Source organism: Diachasma alloeum, unplaced genomic scaffold (genome assembly GCF_001412515.2).
Source record: "Diachasma alloeum isolate Michigan unplaced genomic scaffold, Dall2.0 Dall_scaffold_00501, whole genome shotgun sequence".
In the NCBI taxonomy this organism is placed as follows: domain Eukaryota; kingdom Metazoa; phylum Arthropoda; class Insecta; order Hymenoptera; family Braconidae; genus Diachasma; species Diachasma alloeum.
In genome coordinates, this window is record NW_021680633.1 from 10,326 (window position 1) to 19,710 (window position 9,385).

Below are 9,385 nucleotides of genomic sequence, written 5' to 3' on the forward strand. Positions count from 1 at the left end.
TGTGACTAGACAGTGGTTGATCAGGCCTCCGTCTTCCTAAAAGATTCGCTGCCACCAAAAATGTAATGCTCCGAGCAGATGGGTTCAATTAAGGGGATAAATCACACGCGGATAAATAGTAGAACTAAATATCTCTCAAAGAAAATCGATTCCTTCGATTAATTTACCATTTATTAGACAAAATAGAACTTGGTCTGATACTGAAGGTATCAGAGGCTGGTAGGATATAAAAGTAGGTAATCAAGTGTCGTTCAATTGCTGGCCCCGAGGCATCGAATTCACGAGCTTTCATATTCCATCGTGTATTCGATTGCGTCAGGTCATTGTCTTCGTCGCACACCTGCGAGGCATCAGGTGACTTCTGCCGGCGCGCGCGAAGGCCAGTCGAAACGCTGACGCTGTGTTCCAGTTATCTACATTCGTCGAGTATATGTGGTTTATAAACACGAATACTCGACGTTATTTCATATTTCTCAATTCCCTGTTTTGTTTCGCATAATATGTGCCACTTTCGTGTCCTCATATTATCCGGATCAACAGAGGAATTTCTTGACCTTATTTTGGGGCATAACAGCAGTAAGATTGTTTAGCCTGAACGTAGTGATGATCACGTAATCTGGTGCGAGTTTTTCGAGAGGGCGGCGTGTAATGTGGAGCGGTAACTTTGACGAACTGTTGGAAACCCTCTCTTTCCATAATGCTCAATGGCTCTTTGTCTTTGCATACCATGTAGAGAAGAGCATTGGTAATTCTGTCTGCTTGTCTCCCCCCTGGTGCGAAAGAATTTTGTCTCTCAATTATCTCATCGATCCCCCTCTACTGGGTTCCCACTTTGTCGTAGTGATGGGGCGCGGTCGCGGGCGGTGGAGGTCTTGAGGACTACCGCTACCCGCGGTCGCTAAGAGGAATCCACCCAATCCATGTGTGTGAGCGGCGTAAGCCATGGCCTCGGCCATACCGTGCCTAAGGATGCGTGGCACAGGGGGAGCTGTGTCGCTAACGGTGCCTCTCAGAAACCTGGGCGACCTCTGAGAGTAGTCTTGGGTGTAACCCACCCGAGACAAGCCAAGCCCTGGGCAATCGCGGCAATGCACCAGGTGAAAACGCTTAACCGCGGTACTCGTGGGACTAAAATGGAAACCAATTTAAAAAATCTTAATATTGAAAAAGCAACTTCGGGTGGGGCCAGCGATGGCGAACACACGAAGTCTGACAAGGCTGACCAGTCTGGTACCGATGTGAATCGGGTCAGACTGAGTGGAGCCGAGAGAAGACGTCGCAAGAGAGCGAAGCTGCATCAAACCTCGGGGGCGATTGCAACCTTGACGGATGCAGCAGCGAAGGTCGATGAGGGAAGGGGGGAGGGGGCTACGAGGAAGGCAATAAAACGCCTTCCATCAGAGCGTACTACGCCAAGCCCCTCAGTCAGACCGAAAGAAAAGAGAATGAGAACGCAGGATCAGGGCACATATGCTCAGAACACTACGAGCTCATTCAAGTTTGCAGTTATGCCGGAGTCATATCCGGATCAGAAACTGGGCACTGAAGAGGTAACGGAGGTGAAGAAACTCCTGAAGAGGGCCATTCTGGCGTTACCTGACGGGGTGAAAGCACCCACCTTCAACGGTGTCTGGGAAAGAGAAGGTGTGGCAATGGTGTGCTGCACTGATGAGGAAACGGGAAATTGGCTGAAAAGCCTTTTCCCCGAAAACAAAATAGCTGGACTTACTGTACGTGTGGTCGCAGCCTCGGAGCTTCCCAAGAAGCACAGGGTTGTACTACACGTGGAAGACCCAGATCTAACCGCTCAAGAAGCACTGTGCTTCCTTGAGAAACAAAATGCAGGACTGCAGGCCAGAGAGTGGGTTGTCGCTCGGGGCAGTGAGAGTAGGGACGCGAAAAGTGCCCACTTCGTTGCGCTGATAGACGACCGATCACTCTCTGTTCTGAAAGCCTGCAACTTCAGACTGCACTGCGGGATTCAAAAAGCTACTGTCAAGCTGCTTGCGAAAGACCGTGGTGAAAGTCAGAAGAAGGGTACATAGAGGTACCAGGAAAGTAGTCATCATTATGGCTGCAACCCGGGTGCACATTGTACAGATAAATTTGCACCACAGCAAAGCAGCCTCGGCTACTCTAGTCAGGCTGTTAGCTGGGATGCAGACTGTCATAGCAATGATCCAGGAACCATGGATAGTGGACAATGCTATTAAGGGCCTCAGTGGTTGTGGCAGAATCTATCACGCAAACACTCAGGAGAAAATTAGATCTTGCATTGTTATTAAAGGACTAGACTCTTTCTTCTGTTCACAGGCTAGTGAGGGAGACCTGGCTGTGGCACAAGTGGATCTGGGCCTGGGACAAGGCGAGGAAATGAGCCTGGTTGTAGGGTCAGTTTACATGCCCTATGACTCGGCTGAACCACCTCCTTCGAAAAAAGTAAAGGACCTATGCAACCATGTGAAGGAAAGGGGACTTGAACTCCTGCTAGGTTGTGATGCCAACTCGCACCATGTAGCATGGGGGAGCACCGGCATTAACGGCAGGGGGGAAAGCCTCCAGGAATTCATAATGGGGGCCGGTCTAAACATCCTTAATAGGGGGTCAGAACCTACCTTCATAGATCGGAGACGACAGGAGGTCATAGATATCACTCTGGGGACGGATAGAGTGGCAGACATGATTGGGGACTGGAGGGTCTCAAAGGACCTCTCAGCGTCCGATCATCAAACCATAAGAATGTCCATCCACACAGTGAAAGAAACGGAATGGGTGAGAAACCCAAGACGAACAAACTGGGGAAATTACCGAGAGAGTCTATCTGACAATCTCAGGGATATCATCCTCAGATTTAACAACAAAAAGCAGCTGGAGGAGGCTTCGATTGCCCTAAACCAGGCCATCATGGACTCCTTCGAGACAAACTGCAAGCTTATCCCGAAAGGGCAGCCCACTGAGACTCCTTGGTGGTCAGAGAGGCTCGGTGGGCTGAGGGGCAAAGCTAGAAAAGCTTTTAACAAAGCTAAGAACATGAGAGCGGGCCCCCGTAAGGAAGACGCATGGAAAACTTACAGAGGCTTGCTCGCAGATTACAACAAGGCAATAAAGGCAGCCAAAGAGGACTGCTGGAGGGCTTTCACAAGCAATGTGGAGAGTCAATCGGAGACCTCTAGGCTGGCAAAAATCCTTGGAACAAACAAGACTCCATATCTAGGGAGCCTACAGGCACCAGATGGCAGCCACACGGAAACCATGGGAGAGACTCTGAAACTCCTAATGAACACCCACTTTCCAGGCTTCATACAGGCCCAGGAGAGAGATAAAGAAACAATGCAAAATCAGAGGGATGTCTACGAAACCCATGATTGGGCATTGGCAAATAAAGTAGTGCAGCCCTGGGGGGTCAAGTGGGCCATCAAAACCTTTGAACCCTTCAAGGCACCGGGACCAGACGGGATCTACCCAGCCCTATTACAGGAAGGGATAGAGACTATCACGGGACCCCTAACCAAGATACTCAGAGCTAGTATAGCCCTGAAACATGTCCCTAGTGTGTGGAATGAGACTAGGATAGTATTCATTCCCAAGCCGGGAAAAACCGGTTATATAAAACCAAAAGACTTCCGTCCTATAAGCCTCACATCCTTCATCCTGAAGACCCTGGAGAGGCTGGTGGATAGACACATCAAGGCCGGGCCCTTGGCTGACAGACCCCTCTCCCCCTGTCAATATGCATACAGAGAGGGACGATCAACAGATACCGCCTTACATCACCTGGTGGGACTGATTGAGGGACAACTGGCGGTCAAGGGTTTTGCCATAGGCGCCTTTCTGGATATTGAGGGGGCTTTTGATAGCACTTCGAATCCGGCTATAGAAAAAGCCATGGAAGAACGACAGGTGTCCAAGACTATCATTGCTTGGACACAAAACATGCTGAAAAGCAGAAGACTGTCGGCAGGACATGGGAGGGTATGTGTGGAGGGACGTCCGACTAGGGGCTGTCCGCAGGGGGGAGTTCTCTCGCCCCTGCTATGGAACCTGGTTGTAGATGGACTTCTAAATCAACTAAGTGAGGCCGGCTTCCACGTCATCGGTTTCGCCGATGATGTGGCAGTTGTTGTGAAAGGCGGATTTCTGAGGGTGCTAAGGGACCTGATGGCAACAGCCTTCAATATCATTGAGGACTGGTGCAGGGTAACTGGCCTATCGGTAAATCCAGCCAAAACAACAATCCTGGTTTTCACCAGAAATTATAAACTGGAAAAGATCCAACCTCTGAAGCTAAATGGCTCGGAGATTAACTACACCAGCAGAGTGAAATATCTGGGTGTCCTCCTGGATAATAAACTCAGCTGGAAAGAACATATCTGTACTCAGAGAAATAAAGTGTTTGCCTCTATGTGGGCATGCAGGAGAGCTGTGGGCAGGACATGGGGACTCAATCCTAAAATGATGCTCTGGCTCTACCAAATAGTTCTACTTCCGAGACTGTTATACGCTGCGGTCGTTTGGTGGCCGAGGGTGAGTAAGACGGAAACAAGGAACCTGTTGAAAAGCCTACAGGGAACCTTCCTGAGGGCTGCAACAGGAGCCATGAAATCGACACCTACTGAGGCGCTAGAAATAGCACTCAGTATCCCACCCCTCGACCTTAGGGTTGTGAGTTGTGCTACCACAACTGCATATAGACTAAGGTGCCAACTAGAATGGAAGATGACGGGCCAAGGCCATACAAGGCTTAGCCTAATCAATGATCGACCCTTCATAGGTAAGACGGATAGGATTCCTAGGAAGTATCAGATCAGGAAAACTTTCAGAACGAGTATACCACCCAGACAGGAGTGGCTAGACTCGAAACGTAAACCAGGACCAAGAGAGGACTACTGGTTTACGGACGGCTCTGGCTTCAATGAAAGTTTTGGGGCAGGCATCTACCGTCTGAAAGATGGCTTCGGAGAGAGTTTTCCGCTGGGCCATCATTCAACCGTCTTTCAAGCAGAGATGCTGGGCATACTTAAGTGTGCAGAGTATCTGAACGCGAGAGACACAAAAAAGATGAAAATATTCATCTGCAGTGACAGCCAGGCGGCGATACACGCCCTGGAAAAACCCACTACAGAGTCACAGGTGGTGTGGGAATGCATGCAGGCATTGGACACACTGGGTAAAAACAACCGGGTCACCGTAACCTGGGTGCCAGGTCACCATGGGATTCTGGGTAATGAAGAGGCAGATAAGCTGGCCAAGGAGGGTACAGAAAGTGTGCCCTCACACGGCCTGCTTGGCATGCCCTTCGCAGTGGGAAAAACTCTTATTAAAGATCATTTCCAGCGGGATCATGTCAGGCGTTGGGAGAAAGTTGCGACCTGCAGACAAGCGAAACTGCTTATGAGAGGGCAACTAAGAGTTAGGACCAGAAAGCTTCTGGAGTTGCACAGAGGGGATCTGAGGGTAGCAGTAGGGCTCCTTACGGGTCATACAGCTCTCAGAGCTCATCTGTTCAAGATGAAACTTGCAGAACAAGAAGACTGCAGACTGTGCGGAGGCGATAAGGAGGGCGTCATCCACATTTTATGTGAATGCCCCCTATTAGCACTCCGTCGCTATAAAATCTGGGGCCAGGCTTTCCTGAAACCAGAGGACTTACAACAAGCGGCTGTCACCAGCCTTATTAGCCTAGTGAGAAACACAGGGCTGGGGCTGTGTGACTGACCGAAACTAAGGCGGAAGTTACAAAAGATCGTATGATTTAGGTGACTCTGGGCGCTTTAAGTGACCAGCCCCCTCTTTTCTATTCTTCTATTCTTCTATCTCATCGATTCTAGGAAGGTAATCTCTCGAAGTCAGTTTTTTCTTCTTGAATGATGGCTCCTCGTCAGCCGTTGACTCTCCACTGGAATCGGACGTGTTTTTTTTTCTCTTCGTAGCAATTGACAAACTCTCGTGGTTCACGCTCAAATGAATATATAAATTGGTTGTTCCACCAGAATGTGCAACTGATTTATTGCAGAGGCGGCAAATGGAGTGGGTGGGATTTTGTTTATCAAAAAAGTTCCAAATGACACTCTTCTTCTCTATCCCTCTCAGGTGTTCCCATAGCAGAGGTTGCTTTGCTAGAAGAGTCTTTGCTGTTTCGAGATTGATAACTGCAGGAACTCCGTGAAGTGATAGAATCTGCACCAGTCACTGCCGTCAGGAGGAGTGAGGACAGTGTACGAAGAAAGCGATTCTCTCGGCTTCTTCACATCCGTAAAGTGATCCCCATCATCGGAGACACTTAAACAGTTTATTGCTTTCCTCTCAGGTTCCCACTTTGCCTCTCCTGGATCATACAATGAGAGTATGAACTCCCAACCCCAATTCTCATCGTCTGAAATTACGTGAAATGGAATGAGTTAACGATGACTAGAGGAAAGTATACTTAATTCATAGATTTATTAGCAGCAAGAGGGATAGAAGAGGTCTCATCAACTGATTCATCACCCTGACGAAAATGTATCATTAAATCCTATTGAAAACATGAAAAAGTTCTCGAAAATAGTAGCGTTATTGCTACTTACCCATAATTTCCGATTGAAAGTATGGCGAAATCAATTATGAGTAAAATTATGGATAAGCGGCAATGACGCCACTATTTCCGATTACCCTTTCGTGTTTTTCATAGAATTTAAGGAGACATTTTTGTCAGAGCAGACAACTGGTCTACTAGAAAATTGAACCTTTTGAGATGTGATCTAACAGACAATTGAGCCAGTGACTCATCTGCCAAATGAATTAACTCCACACCACATATTTTACCCCCCACCATCATTTGTGGCGTCCATATGAAAAGGTCCCTTCTTAGCGATATGGAGTTAGCTACACGGACGGATTCCTGGTGAAATTCCGGAAATTTTGAACCGAAATAGAACTGTCCAAGTTGAAAATTCGCGGAGTTATGAAGGTTTAAAGTTGTTAACTTGAAAAACAATGTTTTGAGAAAATTGAAGTTAAAGTTAGACAATGGATTTATTGGAGTTCTACTTGGAAGTTACTGAGATTGTAATTTAAACTGACCCTGGGTATCATGATGATGCATCAAATCGAGTGATTACTTTTTTATATTCAAAATAAGACCTTTCTTCAATAACAAACCTAAATACTCTCAAAAAGGGCCCTTTTTCTAAAATTAATAGAAATAAATTCTTAAAATAAATAAATTTTAAGAGTTTCTAACTGAATCATCAAATTATTTGATGGGTAAATATAATTGTAAGTAAGGCAATACCCGATGAGGACAAATAAATCAAGTGAAATTGAAGAATTTATCAATTTATTCATACCGTAAACGGGAAGTGAGTACATTATCATCAATCTGCAAACAAGAGAAAAAAATCCATTTATCGTTGAGTGTCAATAATTTTGGGAATATCGTTCTCGCACATCAAGTTAATGATTCTAGATATATATCCTACAGTGGGGAAGTACATCATAAACCATGGAATTATGCACGAGAAGAGCCTCATGGTGAATGCAAACAATATCTCCTTTTCAACAAATTCACTAAAAAATTTACAAATGCATATCCCACTCGTTTTTCTATACGATTTCAATGGCTTTAATTGTATTTTTTAATTTTTTATAATTTAAAAATAATTTACACAATCAATATAACATTTTTTTTTCTGAAACCAATACTGAATCTTTCTCATTTCTGAAACAGTTTGCGTTGGCCTTAGAAATTATCCAAACTCCGAAACGAAGCTTTAAAAATGAGAGTCAATTGAAAATTGACCCTAAAACGCTTAAATTTGCAGTAAACATTTAGGCTCATAAGTTTCACATTTTTAGGGTCATAAGGGTCAAAATTTCTGAATTAAAAAGAGTGCGTCTCAAACTAAAGGAAATTACACGAAACATCCAGATTAGACCCTCGTGTTGTTCGACCCTCGTAATATTTGATCATCCCCTAGGAAGTTTCGTGATGTTCGGCCCTCGATAAATTTGCCTATCCCCTCGTGACCCTCGTGACGCTTGTGAAGTTTGACTATTTCCCTGTGACCCTCGTAATCCTCGTGATTTTGGATCCGTGTAAAATTTGAGCATCGCCTTGTGACCCTTCGTGAAATTTGACCATCCCCTTGTGACGCTCATAACCCTCGTGACATATGATCTTCGTGACCCTTGTGGAGTTGGACCATCCCCTTGTGCCCCTCTTAATCCTCGTGATCCTTGTGACCATCCCCTTGTGACGCTGCGAAAGTCTCGACGAGACCCTCGGCAAAATCCCGCTCCGGAGGCAGTCTCGTCTCCCGTTTGGACCTCGGTTTGAATCCCATCGTGCGCAGCCCTACTTGAATCAAGTCGCAATTGACTTGAATCGAGAAATTTTTCTTGGTGTACATAGCAAGTATAAGAGCCCTAACTGAAAAAAAGTAAAAACCACCTTATACATATCAAAAATGGTCAGGGGGCCATTTTGCCCCAGGGGTCCATTTTGCCCCGCGGTCCATTTTACCCCGTTAGACCATATTGCCGCACTTTCCCCTAATTTTTGACCGTTAAAAAACAATTCCCCTCCCCCTTTTTTTGCAAATATCTCGGAAACTAAGGGGACTTGCGAGTTTTTACGAAAGAATTTTGGTGGGAGGGACGTCGCGGGGAGGGGGTTGTTTTTATTAATTCTCGATGTACGACTCCCCCTCCGCCACCCCCCATAATTTTTTCGTAAAAAGTCGCTAACTCTCTTAGTTTTTGAGATATTTTCGCAAAAAGGGGGAAGCGGGTTGTTTTTTTTTTAATTCTCGATGTACATTTGCCCTCCCCCCCCCCCCCCCCCCCGCCCCCNCCCCCCCCCCCCCCGCGGCCCCCGCCCCACAATTTCTTCGTAAAAAGTCACTATCTTCGTTAGTTTTTGAGATATTTCCGAAAAAGGGGGGAGGGGGCTGTTTTTCTTCAATTCGCGATGTACGACTCTGCCCCCCACAATTTTTTCGTAAAGAGTCGCTATCTCCCTTAGTTTTTGATATATTTTCGAAAAAAAGGGGGAGGGGGTTGTTTTTTTCCACCCCCTCCTCTCAATTCAAACCCGCTCCCCGCATGAAATCACCCTGGTATAATAAAATCCCCTCCCAGTAATAAAAAACCCCCTAGAAGGAACTCCTATATGGAATTCGCATCGCTCCACAACAAGGGCCCTTTTCTTTTTTTTTTTTTTTCAATATCGAAATGATTAACTTCTATTTGGGATAATGAGGTTTAACAGGTCTAGTTCGACGCGGGAAGAGTTATAATTCCATTTGAAACAATAAAAAAAAACAGATAATTCCAACCCAACTCACGAAAGTGCCGATATCTCGGAAACTAGAAGTGCGCCCAAGAGACCTTTTCATATGGACGGCCA